Source organism: Hippocampus guttulatus, chromosome 6, assembly GCF_054856545.1.
Source record: "Hippocampus guttulatus isolate MCC_2025c chromosome 6, RoL_Hgut_1.0, whole genome shotgun sequence".
Lineage (NCBI taxonomy): Eukaryota > Metazoa > Chordata > Actinopteri > Syngnathiformes > Syngnathidae > Hippocampus > Hippocampus guttulatus.
Genome location: NC_141266.1, coordinates 25,296,936 through 25,310,281, shown reverse-complemented (window position 1 = coordinate 25,310,281; position 13,346 = coordinate 25,296,936). Strand labels below are relative to the sequence as shown.

At 52.1% G+C, this 13,346-nt stretch overlaps 1 long non-coding RNA gene across 1 annotated transcript in view; it reads left to right on the top strand.

Moving 5' to 3' along the window:
• LOC147204406 (uncharacterized) overlaps positions 1-5,023 on the top strand; it is a 31,023-nt gene extending 26,000 nt beyond the window's left edge. The window contains exon 3 of the long non-coding RNA XR_015101214.1: positions 4,081-5,023. This is a non-coding gene — a long non-coding RNA (uncharacterized LOC147204406). The remainder of the gene's footprint in view (positions 1-4,080) is intronic.
• Positions 5,024-13,346: the final 8,323 nt, after the last annotated feature.

Below are 13,346 nucleotides of genomic sequence, written 5' to 3'. Positions count from 1 at the left end.
GCGATTGTGCGGATCACTCGCCAAGCGTCCCGGACATGAGGTGCCAAGCGAGCTCAAGCGCATTTTGACAAACCGGACGGCCGGTCAGCGCGTTCCACCACGGACACTTTTGATTTCGATTCTGCCGCGTGTGACGCAAAGCCGCTGCTGCACACGGAGCGAACGACGCGGTCGCTTTCAAACGAGAAGCGCTGAGAGCGACGCGAGCGGGTCAAATAGCTTTGGCAAACAAATTTGCATGTCGCAATGAAAAATCAATGTCTTCCACCTCCCTCTCTAATGACCAATCTCCCAACAACCAAAGCTCTCGGGCTTCCGATTAAAATTGCGGGAGGTTGGCGGGGGCTGAAAAAATGTTGCAGCGAGGCATTCATCTCTCTCAGCAAAAAAAAAAAAAATAGGAAAAGGTACCAGCCGGCCTTCAGACGGGTGAGTCAAAGGTGCCATTTCATCGCACCCGTCATTTCTTAAAGGTCTTTGAAAATATTCAAGACGGTCTCAAATGAATTTTTAATTCCGGACTACTTCCACTACTACAACAATTTTGTCGGATTGAATTGCTGCCGTTTTCGAGGCCGAGGCTTGGAGGGTGCCGACTCGCGCGCATGCCTTCGCCTTATCCGGCCGGGGCAACTGTGAGGACCACATGCAGCAGCCGCTAGCTTCACCCCGCAAAGTAGTTGGCGGGTGGCGGACCCGTGCTTGTCCTGTCTGCGCGAGCGGCAGCAGATCGCCGTTGGAATCGTATCTGTGAGCCCCCCCGTGCATTCTCACTACGCTTATGTGCATTCACGCACAGTTCATACAGATTCAAAGCATCCGTCGGTGCAAACTTGAGTTTGAACAGTTTTTGACAAGGGACAGCTCCAGTCGCCCCCGGAGACGGATGAGGACATTTTGGATACAAAACCGAGGGCCTACCTACCGAGCAGAAATGTGACGGTTTCCCGGTAAACGGCGAGCTCAGTCTTTTCGCGAAGAGGCCAAACGAGTACTTGTTCAATGGCCGTCGCTTGACTTTATTGGCCGTTGACTGCGAGGTGCCGTCCGAGGTGTCACGCCCGCTCGGACCGCCTTTGCCTCTTAAGCCAAGCCGGTGGAAATAACATGACTCACACGGAGAGATCGCCGTGTCAGCTTCGATTGACGGCGTCTGTGGTGGGGGGGGGGGGGCGGGGGTGGGGGCACATATTGATTTTTCATGTTGTTGGGGAAAGCAAGCACGTTGCCGCTCGGGCGCGGGTGCAACGAGGCAAATGCAACGCGCCGGCCTGAATCGGCCTCCACTGCATCAAGACGCCTTGGCGACAATGGCGGCGCCGCCTTGGTGTCGTTGGCACGCTCCCAATTTGGAGTCGGCTTGCAATCGGAAGACAAAACCTGGCGCCTGTGTTAGCAAAACAAAGGATTTTAATGCGGAGCTTTTGTGAAAGATCGCGTTAGCTTTTCAAGATCACGGAGGGCGGGGTTATGTCAAGCGGCTTCCGATGGAGAAAGGTTTTTCTGCTGGAAACCGAGGATGGCAAATCTTGAATACGCCGCCGCCGAACTTGCGGCGGCGTATTCAAGAAGAAGCTTTTGCAAAGACGCCTCGTCAATGTTCTTTTTCCCGTTTGATGCAAGGGGATCACATCCGCATTCCCCGAATCCGACGACAAACATCGAGTGAATGCCGAGTCTCGCGACCCCGAGCGAACCTTGCCGGGGGTGCGCGCCGTCGACGGCGGTTCATCACGATGCAGCCGCCGCGCTTTGATACAAAGGGTGAACACATTCGTAGCAATCCAGTCGTTTCGGTCGGAAATCTGCGACGCATCCTTCGGAAGAGTTTGGATTCGGCGTGTCGGCACGAGCCCCACTGCGTGGTTTTGGTTCACTTCAGACACGCGGCGGCATGAATTTTGCCCATCGCCTCCTGATTTGCAGAAGCTGCGACAAGACGCGCGAGGTGAAGAACGGAGCAGGCGCCCGCCGCCCTCTCCTCAATGAAGCTCTTATTCCGCTCCTCCGCACGGGTCGGAGTTGAAGGCCGACAATATGAGATCATGGGCACAAGCAACACTTCCCCTTCAGGCGCTTGGCCGGCTTCTAAATATTAATGCGCTCCGCCCCCGACTTTGCGAGCGTGTCCCAAATAAGCGTTGCGTGACAGGAGTGGAGCGACTGTCCTCTGTGGGGGTCAATGACAAATAACGGTGCCTGAGAAGTTGCCGTGCATGCTGATAGTCAAATGTACTTTTGGACTGTGCAGCGGCACATTTTAGCAGGAAATTCTCCTTTTGAGCTGCACGGCACATATGCCAGGCCCTTGCCATATATATACTTTACCGTATGGATACGTTTGGACTCATTTTTCCATTTCGCAAGAAGGACTTTGAGTTCTGGTTTGTTAAAAGGGAATAAGATAAGATAAGATAAGAAAACCTTTATTAGTCTCGCAATGGAGAAATTCCCGATTCACAGCAGCAAAGTTATGAAAGGAAGAAGTAGAACAACAAAATATAGGAGCTGCCGGAAAGGCAGAGCACTCACGCGGCGCCATTTTGAAGTCAAAATAACAAAAATAACACAACACATAGGACACAGACAGTCGTGCGATCTTCACCACTTTTCTGCATACACTTTGTTGTCTGAAGCGGTTCTAGATGAAAGAGGAGAGGATCAAAGTGTCCTTTCACCAGTGGATCAGAGACGTCGTGCTGAAAATGTGCACACGTCTGCTACAAGCGAAGTTTTGAAAGCAAACGCGAAGCTGTAGCGTCCATTGACGAAAAAGAGATTGGCTCACATCTCCTGTCCCATGTAAATCCACTTCGATTCCAAGCCGCGACTCCCGGTTCCAAATCCGCATAAGAAAACCTTTCTTTCTTTCACAAGGGAGACCTTCCTAATTTACAGCAGCAAACTTATGAAAGGAAGAAAGTCGAAGAACAAAAAGGCAGCCGCTCTCGCGGCGCCATCTTGAAATCATCATAACATTGTTTTTGTATTTGACCTCACCAGAAAAAGATCCATCAAGTATGACCACCCCCCCCCCCCCCCACCCCCAAAAAAATGAAGGCAATGAATAACTCTCACAAAGAGTGCATAGATATGTTGGGCGATAGTTCCAAAACTCAGCGGACCTCAGTATTAAAAATGGACCTGCAACTTTCCGATTTCGCTTCTGGCCTCTGCATCAAAGTCCAGGACGGAAGTAGCCAGTCCCACTGAATTGACGGCCTTTCCGGTGCTGGATGCCCTCTGTCACCTGCGCTGTGTGTGTGTGTGTGTGTGAGTGTGTGTGTGCGTGTGTGCGCGTAGCTGTCCGGCAGCCAAAGCCCTGCGAAACCAGGCCTGCGTTTTACTGTGTGCGCGCGTTTAATAATGCATGGCCACGAGTCAGGACGGGCCCTTTGATAAAGTGCAGCTCGGCATCCCATGCATAAGCAGCGAGCAGCCATATGCACAAAGCGCAAATTGATGGTGGAGATAAAGTCTATAGTGCCGCGCGCACATCGAGAATGCGCCGGAGAGGGATTTATGGATCATATCAATGTTCCGTCTTTGATCAGGTGGCCATTTTAGCGGAGAAGCCAGAGCACGCGCAATTGTCGAGCGCCTCGTCGACTGCCGTTGTGCCGCAGGTCAAACCGCTGATGGATTTCAAGGATCCGATGGGGCGGACGATGTTCAAATGGGTCATCGTTATCCTCCTGACGATTTTGATCGCTCCGTTACCGACGCTGAAAAGTCGCAGCGAGGCTGAAATGAGCAAATGTAAGAGAAAGGCCCATTGCTTGGTGTCACTCGCGACTGTCGAGTCCACGCGAGTTCACGGCTAAACGCAGCCATCCACATCTTTCTGGAGACCAGCATTGTGACCAGACAAAATCCTTTTGTCTTCATTCAAAAACAGGATTATTTTTCTTACCGATGGCTAAACATGCATATCGTTTTATTTTCTTGGGATTTTTTTTGAAATGCGAATGATGGAGCTCATCTGAAAGAATGAACATCCGAACCACAATGAAGTTCGAAAATGCTTACAATTTCATTTGAGTGATGATCCAATATTTGATTTTTTTTTTTTTTTTACAGATCATTTTGCATAAATCGACCCACGAGCACGATTGGCGTGTAGCAAAGAAGCAACACGTGATGAATGAGCCCAAAGTGTATTTGCAGATAACTCCGGAAAGGCGTGCAGCGCGCGTGCGTGTGCGTGTGTTGGATTGACCTGGCGCTTTAAGAGGGGCGGGGCTGCCACTGACAGGTGAGCATCATCGCATCATGTTTCGTTAGTGAATACACTCGCTTCGTCGTCGGCGTGGCCCAATGGTAAGCTACGCCTGTGCTTTTCTTTCCCAGCTATGTAAAGTTGCCTTTTCGATTCGATCCTGATCGGTTGCTTTGTTCGTCTGCTTTGCATCGTGTCCGCTGTGCTTTATGTTTGCCGCATCGCTTTGCAATCACAGTCGCTTACCGTTCGCAATCGGCAATTTAAACGGCGCCGGCTAAAGTGTCGCTAGAACAGCGGTGTCTTTATTTAGCTCATTTTTGCACCGTTGTCACGTTTGTACGGCTGCGATTTGATGTTTGAACGAAGTCAAGAATCGCGTTGCAGCAGGGCTTCATCGTGCCGGCGCTCCACTTCCGGGTTGGACCTTTTGGGACTTGTAGTTCTTTTGTTCGAGTCGACTTGATATTTTTGTGATGTCTGGTTTCTTACGTTTAAAATAATGAAGAATGATGACGATAATAATACATGGTGAAATCATGGTTGATTCAAGTATTTATTAAATGGATTGTTAAAATAAAAGTATGAATTAATGTCAATTATATACTGTACATATTTACATCGCGATGCAGAAAGATGGATATATTCTTTTTTTTTTTTTTTTTTTTTTTTTACTGCATTTCTGTGTGCTTTAGGTTATTACCTGCTACTTCTGCTGCAAAGTGCTCCAATAAATGTGTCCAAAAAGTACAGAAAGAGTGATCCTTCCATGCTGACCGACGATCCCTATTCAGAGGGCCGTGAAAAACCGAATTAACTGAACGGCGTGCGCGTGTGCGTGCGCGCGCGTACGGGTTCGTGTGCGTGCATTCCCTCCATCCGCTCGCCGTGTTTGAGCTGTCAGTCAGTTTCAAAGGGGTCACGGGTCATTGTGTGGAGGTCCAAAGGTCAGCGCCCTGCTCTCACCGTGTGGTTCTGTCGAAGGGAAAAATAACAACGCAACATTTCTTTCGCCGCCAAGCTGCGAGCGAGCAAGCCGATGAGCACGGTGACCGGATATGACCTCCTTTTGAATGAAAAGTTCTCATGAATTTGGGTGGACTGCTCCCTCACGAGCAGCCACGGGGAAAAAGTCTCGAAAAGCCAACACACGGATGTAGGATATCGTGAGTCGCGCGTGAAAGGGACAAAGCAGACCAAAACTCTAGTCGTCCCAAACAAGGAGAAGCGTATGCGTGCAAGAAGCGATTGTCTAAAGTCCTTCGACGTCATTAGTTGGGCAGGAACTGTGGGGGGGGGAAAGCAGACTGCAAAATAGGTTGACCAAAATTTTGGTCGGAGGCCTTTCCGGGCTACCTTGGACCGTCTCCAACCGAGCCATGACCCATTTGGAAAAAGTTTCGACAGCTCCAGCCCTAATTTTTGACACCCTCTCAATTGTCTGGAACATAAAACTTTTAAAATGGGCTTGCACGTGATTGTGTTTTCATCCTCACCCCATCTCCTCCCTTCTTTCACCGACCCCTCCACCCCTTCCCTCTCTTGCAAACCCGGCTCCCCCCCTCCCTTCCACCCAGTCATAAAGAACAGACATTCAGATATACAGGGGTACAGAATAAGAAGCCCCCCCCCCCCGACCCCCACCCCCTTGCATTTCTTTTTGTTGCAGCTTTAATTTACTTTGAGCATTAATATTTCAGGGCCCTCTGCAGGCTCGGTGAGGGAGCCGGTGGGAGCTAGTGTGTGTGTGTGTGTGTGTGTGTGTGTGTGTGTGTCACAATCCAGTTGTAGGAAGGGAAGAGAGAGGATAAATATTTTAGCGGCCCTTATTGGAGACCCCCCCCCCCCCCCTTTCATTTGCACCGAACCACCGTGGCACGGGCATCCCACCTTGATACTCCAACCTGGACACTCAAGTCCCCATGACGTATTTCCCGTATTTCTATGATGACCCCCCCCCCCCACCCCCCACCAAATTTGGCTTTCAGACACAGCCAATTAGTAATCAAGGCACCAAAGGACAGCCTCTCTCGCTGTGTTATGATTGATGACAACACTTCAAACAAATGGTCAAGGTTAACGGGAAGCTTCAAGTTGGCCGCGTGATTGATGTTTCTCATTCTCATACACATCATCTGATAAGTTCTTCCGGCGGCGGGCGCGGTATGCGATAAACGCAATGGTCCACTCCATATCAAAGATGTCTCAACGTTCTGATTATCGCGCCCAGTTTTGATTGACACGAGTATTAATAGCAAACAAAAGAAGGGCCGACGCGTCGCCGACCTGTCCGGCTTCCCGTGGACGATTTCCTGGTCGTAAAATGAAGCATCCGAACATTTCTTTGTGGAAAACGTGGCCACTCTTGATTTTTTTTTTCTTGAGGTCGCAGTAATACGTGTGACTTGCTTTCATTTAAAGAAGTCTTTATGCGGCAAAATGTGCGCGCATGGGAAAAGACCTCGAAGCAATTTGGGATGGTGAGGACGGGGGGTCGCTTGGAATTGGATTTTCAACTGGGCGGCGGACGGCGACGATGCAAAATGGGCTGTTTATCACAGACCGGTGGCTCTGCAAGCGAGGGGTCTCCTGGTCATTGCATCAGGGGCGCGCAGCGGGAGGCCATATTGAAATGAGTTTCACCCCCCCCCCCCCCTCACCGTTCCCCCGCCCGCCCCCCTCAAGGCTCCGAGCCACTCCCGTGTTTGCGCGTCCGTTGCCTCCGCTCCCCCGCTACTCCTTTCCCCGCCCTCGCTCGCCTCCCATTGGTCCTCGGCCTTCTTGATTTGCCTCTTCCTTGAAAAAGCGCAAAATGCCAACTGAGATCCAATATGCGCTGGAGGCGGGGGGGCGCCAGCGGGCCCCCAGCAGGGGCGGAAAACATGAGATGAAGACGAGAAGGAGGAGGCGGAAAAAGATGCAAAACGTCTTCTTTTGGTGCTGCCCACCTTGACCCGGGGGGGGGGGCAAATGCGAAGCGGGCGTGCGCGCCACTTCCTTTGGATGACCACCAAAGAAACGGCAGAGGAAGCTCGAAAAAGCTTAAAGAGAGGCAACTTCTAAAAGTTGTCCTGCGGGTCTGAAGACTCCAAAGGGGGAGACAAAAAAAAGAAAGAAAAAGTTGACTAGCCCCGAGTCCTATGACATGTTTTATGCATGGCCGCCGTGTTTCACATCAACAAAGAGCGGAAGGTGGGGAGGGATAAAAAGGTGAGCGGCTCACTGGCAAAGGGCACCGAGGTGGGGCGGGGTGACGACAGCGGAGGGAAACGCCACACGTTCGAGCCAAACGGGAATTAGTGGTGGAGCTTTGGAAAAAAAAGTGTTGTGACCACCGTGAAAGGGAAGATTGCGCTTTGCGAAAAAATCTATAAATGTACTCAATAAAATAATATTGCAAAAAAAGTCACATTTGTTCTAGTTTTGCTTGACAGAAGGACATTAGCAAAGTCGTGTCCGAGAAAGAAAGACGTCCCTCGCTGGCCCCATCTTGGGGAAAAAATTGATTACGATCTTGGACATTTGAAATCACCATCACAATATCCCACTTTTTTTTTTTTTTTTTTTTTTGCTCCAGGTATTTGATATCAAAAGAATTCTCCAACACAATATGACTCCTTTAGCTTTTCTAACTTTATTTTGAAGAGACGTCGAATGCGTCCCGCGGTGCTGCTCTATAAACTTCTCAAACAGATCAAGATAGCAATCGAAAAACCGTCGCCCACAGAAACCGATTGAGAAATTGAAAAGCTGAGCATTCCTGTCATTTCATTTCCCAATCATTTATTTTGCAGAACTCAAAACTCGGATGACTCACAAATTTTGGGAATGGCAGCAAAGTCACCGTGGAACGCCACCTCAAGTCAATTGACGTGGTGACGTGGAGCCGCCCCGACGTGTTGCTGTGCGCTTCAAACGTTCCAAAAGGACAACCTGAGAAAATCGCCGCGGTACTGGCGACGTGCCTCGCGTGACGAAAGAAGAGGAAAAGCATCGACGGGTTGGACGTCGAATGCAGAGCAAAAGAACGCTCCGCCGTATGGTTGGGATTCCAAGTAAATGACGATTTTTTTTTTTTAAATCACCCTCGCCGAGCAGCTCTTTCCCCCCAAAAAACACGACTCGGGAAATCCCGGACCCGAGCGGACCTAAATGAGTTTCCTGCGCAGGGTGTCGGGCTCTCCCTTTGAGGTCAGGTGAGACGCCGCGTCGCCCGGGAGCCGCCCCGAGCTCGACTCCTCTCGACGTGGAGGAGAAGCACCTCCCGCTCTCACCCGAGCCCGCGCCAAACACAATCGAATGGAGTGAGTTGCGAGCGGCTTTCTCCCTCCGCGACAAAACAATCTGGACTGGAAACTGCGATTTCCAAATAAAATTCCCTCCCGCATTTTCTTCCATTCCTCACCAGATTGCCGATGGCGCGCCGCGACCTCCTCGACTGTTTATTTTCCTCGTGAATATTTAAAGGCCGGGCGGATGGAAAAAGCAGCACGTTTCGAGACGCCTCGTCCCAAAACGGGGCAATCGGAGGAGGCCGCGTATGCAAAGAGGACCGCGCCAGCGGGGGGGGAGCCGCACCCCCCGCCCCCCGCCCTTCCGTTTGACGGAGTACCTTTCACGCTTGAATACATTAGGTGAACCTGTGGAATGGGAGCAAATGAATGCCCCCCCCCGACAGCCCGCCGCCATGGAAAACAACAACCATTCATCGCCGTTCCATTTTTCATTGGAGGTTGCCGTGTGAAAAGCGCCTTCCCGAGCCCGCCGCACGCTGACTTCTGCCGTGCGTTTCTTCAAACACCTTCACCCTAAAGCTGGATACGCATGCCGCTCTAAGGGCCAATTTAGTGCCTATACCCCCCGCGCCCCCCCCCACTTTTTTTTTTTTTTTGTCTATTTGCATGTCCATTTCACCGTTTACATTCTCTGAACTCAACTGCCTTCAGCTCAGCCGTACTTCTCGAACCGCCGCTGTCTACAAAGTGCCGGACACCGAGCAAAAATCATTCCGATGACAACAAAGAAGAAAACGATGAGTAAATCGCAAAGACGTTAGAAAGCACAAATCCGTCAGACTGAATAAAAAAAAAAAAAAAAGAGTTTGAAGCCGAGCGCGTTGGGGTCGATCCCTGCCGAGCCTCGGCTTAGTCCTCTCCTAAGTGTCGGCAAAAAAGTAGGGCGAGTACACAAAGCGGACCGCTAACGCTTTGACGACGTTTACCTTCGACGCGTTGCTGCTTCAAAAGAAAGTTGATAGAATACGCTTTGAATGCTAAAAGTTAGCAACCTGACGATGGAAATTGATTTGACATCTTGTCCTGTCGTATGGTACAAATTCAAATAAGAAGCCATCAACCGATAAAACGTGCGTACCATTGGCAAGCAAAAACACGCGAGAAACCGAAGCACTACAAGTGGCCAGGAAAATGTGGGACCATTTGACATCCAAGCACGTCGCTGAATATTATTTCCTGATGAGCAAGTGAGCAAAGGTAAACCCGCTCTCGCGCGTTACGTCGACACGCCAACACTTGATCTGGTGACGTGGCAGAACGAGCAAAAGAAGAGGAATAAAGTTCGGGGGGTGCGAGAAGGACGTCGATCCTCCCGTAAGCCCGCCTGATTGGGGAGCGGCGACCCGGGACGCCGGGTCGCCGCGTAGGCTCCTTATCATAATGTAGGCCGTGTTGTCTTCTCCATTACAGCTCGCCATTCAATTAGCTCTCCATTAGCATAGTAATAGAGCGCCGCGGCGCCGGGGTCGGGGGGGGGGGGGGGGCGCAAAGAAGGCGTCGTCGCGACCGCGGCGGCGTTCGCATCGCCCTCCGTTCGGGCGGACCGAGGTCGGCGGAATCGACTTGCGGAAGAGGACTTGAAGGACGAGGCGCCTCGCTCAAAGGCCGTCACCCGCGCCGAGAACCTCCAAGATGACAAATTTCAAAGCGCGTCTTGAATGCCGCCCCGCCGCGGCGACGCTGTGATCGATGCGTTGACCTTGCGGGACAAACGCCAGCAATTCATTGTGGAAATTAAAGGCGAAGGACAAAGACAAACAAGCAAACAAATTTTTGGGTTCTCACGGAGACATCGGCGTGAAAAAAATAAATAAATAAAAAAAGACGAATGGCAGCGTCGTGGCGCGAGGCTGTCTTCGTGCTGTAGAGGAGTTGGAGGGGGGCGGGGGGGTTGTTTTGAGTTTCTGCTCTAATTTTGTTCCAAATCGGACGAAACTTGGCTGGAATCCTTGCGCCTCCAAAATGGCCACTTTTCGGGACCCCCCCCCCAAACTGCCGCCGCATTGCCGTCACGCACCAACTTTGATCAATCGTCTTTCTCTTCATTGCAACTTTTTGTGTTTGGCGCGTGGCTTCGTTTTGCGTGCGCCGGCAGTGCCTCTCGTCGCCGTCGCCGCTTTATGGCATTGTACTCGCGGCGCGAGTGGGGGCTGGGGGGGGGCCTGGGGGGGCGAGGAAGAAGAAAGGCGAGGAAACAAGGGAACGCATGCAGATGCGGACGCCCATCTCGTTTGCAAATATGCAAATGATGTTGCCTTTGTGATATGCAAATGGCAGATTACAAAGCACTAATTAGGGTCAAAAGAACTGCTCACGTCAATTAGGGGGGAATGAAACAACGACCCCCCCACCCCCCCTCTCCGGTCCATCCAACCCTTGCCATGGATACTCTTGCCTCTTGTTTTTGGAAGACATGAAAAAGACAAATAATGAGCAACGCGTACAAGGGGGTGGGACGCCACGAGCAGCGTGCGCCTTTCGCCAGGGCACCGGGGTCCAGCCTCGCTTGAGTGGGAGGGGGGGGGGGCCGCGTAGCCTCGCCAGGTCTTTGTTTATCGTCGGCGCTTGTTATCGCGATACTCGGGGAGGCTGCGGTGTTGCGGTGCTCTGGTGTTCAATTGCTGTCTTTCACCATTTGAGGATTGCAGATGAGTTTTTTTGTTTGGCGGCTAAATCCGTATTGCGCGACGCGTCCGGCATGAGTGAGAGCTCGGACGCGAGAAGAAAAAAGATGGACTCGGGAGAAGACCAAATGAGGAGGCGAGCTTTGGTAAGCGCGTCCATTCGGAGCGCGTCATATTTGCATTCCAACGACCCCCCCCCCGCGGCGGCCCCCGAGGCCGGGCCCTCCTCCGCTCTACCCAGAGATCAATTAGGGCCGGGGCGCGCGGCATCTGCTCGCCGACCGTCGTCACCCCTGGCGACTTTCTCTCACCGTGGCTCCCCCTCCCGCGCGTCCACCTCGTCCCGAAAAGATCAGCGGGGCGTCCCGAGTCGGGCCATCCGAGCGTCGGAGGAAGGATGGCCGGCCCGGCCGCCGTGTTTTCGGATGGTCTCCGTCGCCTCGTTGCCGGGCAAAAGCGCACAAAGGCGAGGTTGCCGAAGGCACATCCTTGTCTGCCGGGCTGCCAATCATACGCGTACAAAAGCGCCAGAAAGGACTCGACCAAGGATCAACCGGGCCCCAATTCGCGGGAGCTTTAGCCTCGGACGCACGAGGCTCCGACGCTGTCTGCTTGCTCCGGGAACAATTGACTATTTCTCATTAAACATTCACGTTTCTTTCTTTTTTTTTTGTCAGGATGTTGGCTGCCCGCAAGACACCACCAAAGCACCCAGTTCGAGTCGAGCGTCCAACGACGGATGAAGCCCGGCTGCTCCGTGGGTACTTGTACAAAACGGGCACGCCTGCGTTCTGGTTCCGCTTGGTTTTGTTTTTCCCCGGTGCCCTTCGCTCGCCACCCGTTCTCGTCATCGGCGTCCCTCGCGTTGAACCGATCGGCTCCCGCAAGCCTTCGTGTCTTGTCCGGGTGCTTCTCGTCGTCTCGTCACTTTGCTTGTGTTTAGTTCTGGCGATCTTTGTTGGCTCCGTGCGAGCGTCGCTATGTGAGGAGACGTGTGCTCCTGTCGTGTTTTCTTGGATATTTTGCTTCCTGGTGATTTCCAGGCGTCTTTGGAGCACTTTGACTTGTGAGTATTTTTGTTCAATCCATTTTGGTCACGCCCGCCCTGCTCCTCCCTGCCTCGCTGCTTTTTGGGGTCCCACAACTCCACCGTCATGCAAAACGGGACACAGGGATGTGCGGTCAGGGGAGGCAGGTGAGGCGGAGCCTCACCTCTGAATGCGCATTGCATTGCGCAATCATCACAAACTGGGTTGATACATGCAACTGGCTCGTGCCGCTTGCCGTATATCTGCATGTCGCAAATAGAATGTTTAGCCAATTGAATAAGCGACCCTTTGTGCTTTATATATTTGTAGATGTGACACTAAAGAAGTCAGTGCCTCACCAACCATGAACCTCACCGCACGCCACTGACGTGACACGTTCATGTTCAACGTTGGAGAACAACGCAAGCGAAAGGCTAGAAAAAAAAAAAAAGTCTTTGAACACGACAGCGATTTCGTCAAGAGATTGACCCGAGAGTGCGCGGTCAAAAGAACCGCACACTATCCTCTGCACTTTCCCACTAAAGTGAAATGGGATTGAAGAGCAAATATGGAGGCGGCGCTGTCGCGGGTGTGCGCCATGACAGTGGACCCAAAGAGCAGGGAGGAGCCAACAAAATGCATTCACCAAAAAACACTCGCCGGAAACGAGCATCGCCGTTGGTGTCGAAACCCCGCGCTGAGTATATTCTCGCAATTGACAGAATGAAATAGAGGCGCGAGTGGGCCGGATCACAGCGTTCATCGGGTTTCTCCTTGAATCCGAGCGATACGGGAAGGCTCCGGCAACGCTTGCTGTCGGGAAGGTGACAGAGGCCGCGGGCGACCGATAAATCTCTCGGCGAGGAAATCAATGGCGGCATTTGCAGAGGGCCGGGCCCCTTTTCACTGCCTCCGCGAATGACCAAAATCGCAGCGATTCAAGTCAGGGGCGGCGACGTTTGGGTGAGAGCGGCAAAAATTGGGAGAGAACCCGTCGCAGCTCGGCCGGACAACTTTTCAGGGTGCCGCAGAGTCCCCAAAGCGGGATTATTGGATACTTTTGACGTTTCGGTCGGGTGCTCGTGATCGTCAAGGGTGAAACCTTCGGCACCAGCAAAAGATGATGATTGGTCAAGATGTGACCTCGCCGAGCAAGTTGTTCCCCGTTCCGTCTTTGGAT